The sequence below is a fragment of the Argentina silus genome (genome assembly GCF_951799395.1).
Source record: "Argentina silus genome assembly, chromosome: Y".
NCBI lineage: Eukaryota > Metazoa > Chordata > Actinopteri > Argentiniformes > Argentinidae > Argentina > Argentina silus.
The window spans coordinates 2,085,001-2,090,000 of NC_139654.1; the positions used below are offsets into that span (position 1 = coordinate 2,085,001).

The 5,000-nt window shown below is 52.5% G+C and overlaps 1 protein-coding gene across 1 annotated transcript in view; it reads right to left on the reverse strand.

Moving 5' to 3' along the window:
• The window catches only part of LOC310823912 (tripartite motif-containing protein 16-like), a gene marked incomplete at its 5' end in the record, with an annotated part of 12,796 nt that overhangs the window by 3,397 nt on the left and 4,399 nt on the right, over positions 1-5,000 (reverse strand). The window lies entirely within an intron of this gene.

Consider the following 5,000-nt stretch of genomic DNA (forward strand, 5'->3'; position numbering starts at 1 on the left):
GGGGAGAGAGAGAGAGAGGGAGAAAGAGGGAGGGAGATGATAGAGGGAGAGAGGGAGGGGGGGTAGAGGGGGGAAGGAGGGAGGGAGGGAGGGATTGAGGGAGGAAGGAGGGAGGCGAGAGGGAGAAAGAGTTAAGGAGAGGATAGAGGGTGAGAGGGATGAAGGAGGGAGGGAGAGAGGGAGATAGAGGAGGGAGGGAGCGAGAGAGGGAGAGGAGGAATCGAGGGAGGGAGAGTAGGAGAGAGAGGGAGGGAGGGAGAGAGAAGAGGGAGGGAGGGAGGGAGGGTGGAAGGGAGAGAGGGATGGAGAAAGTGGAAGGGAGAGGATAGAGGGAGAGAGGGAGGAATGGAGAGGAGAGAGGAAGGGTGGGAGAGAGGGAGGGAGGAAGGAAGAGAGGGAGAGGTGGGATAGAGGGAGGGAGGAAGAGAGGGAGAGGAGGGATAGAGGGAGGGATAGAGGGAAGGAAGGAGGGAGAGAGAGAGGGAGGGGGAGAGAGGGATTGATAGAGGGAGGGAGGGATGGAGGGTAAGAGGGAGAGAGAGGAGGGTGGGAGGGAGAGAGAAAGAGGGAGGAGGGAGGGAGGGAGAGAGGAAGGGAGAGCATAGAGGGAGGGAGATAGGTAGGGAGAGGGGGGGAAGGGAGGGAGAGAGGGAGAGAGGGAAGGAGAGAGAGAGGAGGGATGAAGGAAGAGAGGGAGAGGAGGGATAGAGGGAGGGAGAAAGAGGGAGTGAGAAGATAGAGGGAAAAAGAGGATAGAGGGAAGGAGAGAGGGAAGGATAGAGGGAGGGAGGGAGGGATGCAGGTCGGGAGGTATTGAGGAAGGGAGGGAGTGAGAAGATAGAGGGAAAAAGAGGATAGAGGGAAGGAGAGAGGGAAGGATAGAGGGAGGGAGGGAGGGATGCAGGTCGGGAGGTATTGAGGAAGGGAGGGAGGGAGGGAGGGAGGGAAAGGAAGGATAGAGGGAGAGAGGGAGGGATAGAGGGAAAAAGGAGGTAGGAAGAGAGGGAGGGAGAGTAGTAGAGAGAGGTAGGGAGGGAGAGAGAGGCACGGAGGGAGAGCAAGAGGAGGTAGGGAGGGAGAAAAGAGAGGGGAGTGAAAGAAAGAGAGAGAGAGAGAGAGAGTGAGGGAGGGAGAGAGGGAGGGAGAGAGAGAGGGAAGGAGGGAGAAAGAGGGAGGGAGAGAGGAAGGGAGGGAGTGATAGAGGGTGGGAGGGAGGAATGGAGAGGAGGGAGGGAGGGATAGAGGGATGAAGGAGGGAGGGAGAGAGGGAGAGAGAGGAAGGAGGGAGGCAGAGAGGGAGGGAGAGGAGGGAGAGAGGAAGGGAAATAGGGAGGGAGAGAGGGGGGGAGGGAGGAGGGAGGGAGGGATGGAGGGAAAGGAGGGATAGAGGGAGGGAGGGATAGAGGGAGGGAGAGAGGGAGAGATATAGGGATTGATAGAGGGAGGAAGGAGAGAGGGAGAGAGAGGTGGGAGTGAGGGAGAAAGAGAGGGAGGGAGAGGAAGGAGGGAGGGAGAGGATAGAGGGAAGGATAGAGGGAGGGAGGGAAGGAGGGGGGGAAGGAGGGAGGGAGGGAGAGAATGAGAGAGAGGAGGGAGGGAGGCAGAGAAGGAGGTATAGAGGGAGGGAGAGAGGGAGAGAGAGGAGAGAGGGAGGCAAAGATGGAGGGAGAGGAGGGAGAGAGATAGGGAGGGAGAGAGAGGAGAGAGGGAGGCAAAGATGGAGGGAGAGGAGGGAGAGAGGGAGAGAGATAGGGGGGGAGGGAGGGAGGGAGGGAGGGAGAGGATTGAGGGAGAGAGGGAGGGATAGAGGGAGGAAGGAGGGAGGGAGAGAGGCAGAGAGGGAGGGATAGAGGGAGGAAGGAGGGAGGGAGAGAGGCAGAGAGGGAGGGACAGGAGGGAGAGAGGGAGGGAGAGAGGGGGTGAGGGAGGGAGGGAGAGGATTGAGGGAGGGAGGGAGAGAGAGGAGGGAGGGAAGAAGAGAGGGATAGAGGAAGGGATAGTGGGAAGGATAGAGGGAGGAAGAAGGGAGGGAGGGAGAGGTGGGAGGGAGGGAGAGATAGATGGATTGATAGAGGGAGGGATGGATGGTGAGAGGGAGAGAGAGGAAGGAGGGAGAGAGAAAGACGGAGGGAGAGGATAGAGGGAGGGATAGAGGTAGGGAGAGAGGGAGGGATAGAGGGAGGGAGAGAGAGAGGGATAGAGGGAGGGAAGGAGGGAGAAAGAGGAGGGAGGGAGGCAAAGAGGGAGGGAGAGAGGGAGAGGAGGGAAGGAGGGAGGGATAGATGGGAGGGAGAGAGAAAGGGAGAGAGGTGGGGGAGGGAGGGAGGGAGGGAGAGGATGGAGGGAGAGAGGTAGGTAGAGTAGCAGAGAGAGGTAGGGAGGGAGAGAGAGGCACGGAGGGAGAGCAAGAGGAGGGAGGGAGGGAGGAAAGGGAGGGAGAGAGTGAGGTAGGGAGGGAGAGAGGGAGGGAGGGAGAAAGGGAGAGAGGGTGGGAGGTAGAGAGAGAGAGGGGGGTAGGAAGGGAGAGAGAAAAAAAGACAGAGAAAGAGGGAAAGAGAGAGAGAGAGATTGGATGGGGAGAAGAGGTAGGGAGGGAGGGAGGGAGGGAGGGAGAGAGGGAGGGAGGGAGAGAGGGAGGGAGAGAGAGAGAAAGAGAGACAGAGACATGTATCAGTCAAGGGTTGTAAACATGGACAGGTCCCACATTGTTCTGATGGGGGGAAAAGAGAAGGCCTCACTTTGCAGGTTAACCCTTTGGGGACCAGGGGTATTTTCTTCATTTTTACATACATTTTTTCTTTCTCAATTTGAAGTCACTTCCATACAAAATAATACCCAAGTCTTTCATATCAATATTTTCAGTACAAACTCAGCTTTCTTGATTGTGATAGATGTTTACCCCAAGAGCACTGTGTGAAGAGGTAAGTAGGCCTAAACCTGAACATTTCGAATCCGTTTTTCAGAAATGTTTCAAATCCCATGTGAAAACATACCTTTACCCATGTGGATGAATTGTTTTGGTGCTTGAAATTCATTCATGAAGTCCTGAGCTACACAGAAATGGCATACAATATGAATAAAATACTAGACAGAATATAAAAAAGGACTTCTAATGGATCCTTGTAAACACATCTTCTCTGCTTTCTGTCTCTGTCACTGTCACTGAAATGTTTGTCAATACCGACAATGCCGACGTCACGTGTAGCGAAGAAGATGGACGTGCGAATTGACCAATCAACGACGGTAAAAGGCAGTGTCTGAGCGACTCAAGCTAGGCTGCTTCCAAATTCACCAATTACGCAGGGAGGGCCTGTACCAAGCTGTTCCTAGGTTAATAGCTCCGTCTGTAAGTGAGAGGGCATGTCACAGGAGGGCTCAGGGGATATTTAAACCATGTTTCTACGCCGGATTATCACTGAGATATTGATCAAAACATTTTGGAAACCCCTGAAAACGCAGCTGCGCGTTTGAGGTCCCGAAAGGGTTAAATAAGTAGGATTAAGGTTGCGGGTTGGGGTTCGGGTTAGGATTGGGGGTTAGGGTCTGTTGTTGGTTAGGGTTAGGGGTTTGGGGTTTGGGTCTGTTGTTGGTTGGATGTTTTCATTGATGGTTTAGTATTTCCATTAGGGTTAGGGGGTTAGAGTTTAGGGTCTGTTGTTGTTTGGATGTTTTCATTGATGGTTTAGTATTTGATAGAATAGATGTTGAATTTTATGCGACTTTAAATGTCCGACTGATGGGGAAATGGAAAGTCATAAAAAGAGGCTTTACCAAGAGGAGGGGAGACAATAGGATTTGCACCCCCTGGGGGAGTACAAAGGTTGGAGTGACCTGGGTCTGCGACGACCATTTAGTCTAAAAGCCCACAAAATGAAATCTAACGTGTTGCAGAGAACCGGTGGATCGACCTTGTTTACAAGAACATTGACCTCCGCGGTGAAACGTGGTTCTTGTCTACAAGAACATTGGCTGAGAATACCCACACTGTGTCTTCTCGTCGCGGCCTGCGCACCCTCTCACTCACCACTCTTTCTTCCTCTGTCTTAACCGCCCTACCCTCTGTTGAATCTTTCTCTCTTCTATCCACTGACGCAGCTTCCTCCACCCTCCTGTCCTCTCTTTCCTCATCCGTCGACTCTCTCTGTCCACAGATATCAAGGCCGGCACCATCCTCTCCACGCGCTCCCTGGCTGTCTGAAACCCTGCAAGCTTGATGATCTAGACCCTTATCTCTCTCTCCTCCTCAACTACACCTCATCTGCATCAGCTGGTAAAGCCTTATACTACCATCCCAAAATTCACACCTCTGTCTCTGACCCAAGAAAACTGTTCTCCACATTTTCCTCACTCCTCAACCCTCCTCCTCCCGCTCCTCCCTCCTCTCTGTCTGCCGATGACTTTGTCACCTATTTTGAAAAGAAGGTTGATGACATTAGCAGCTCCTTCCCTCTACCTCTCACCAACAATGCTACCTCTCCTCCCAAACCCACTGTGCAACACCCAGTCTCTGGTTTATCAGATTTCTCCCCCTCTCGCCTGAGGATGTTCAAAAACTGGTCACATCCAAGCGGGCAACCCCAACCCCAAGACCTCTTTCACCCCTGCTAACTCGCTGTACAAGTTCTCTCCTGCTAATGAAATCAATTTTAAAAAATTAATAAAAATAGCCTACTGGCATTACAACTGCCAATGGCCCCTGGTGTGAGCATTGATTACTTTGTCTAATGATGACTGTTGGAAAGATGATTCACTTACTTAAACAAATGTATTTTTGTAAGTCGCTTTGGATAAAGGCGTATGCTAAATGCCATGAATGTAATTTGTAAAAGACGGATCCGTTTTCTATTGGGACTAAGTGGATTAGGGCGGGACTTGGACCTGAGGAGGGAAAAACCCAGTGATTGGTTGGACATTTAGGGAGGGGGCTTTGTGATTGGATATGGACCCTGTTGTGTTTGTTTGCTAAGTTACAGATATTATTTACTGTACTTCTCTGTCTA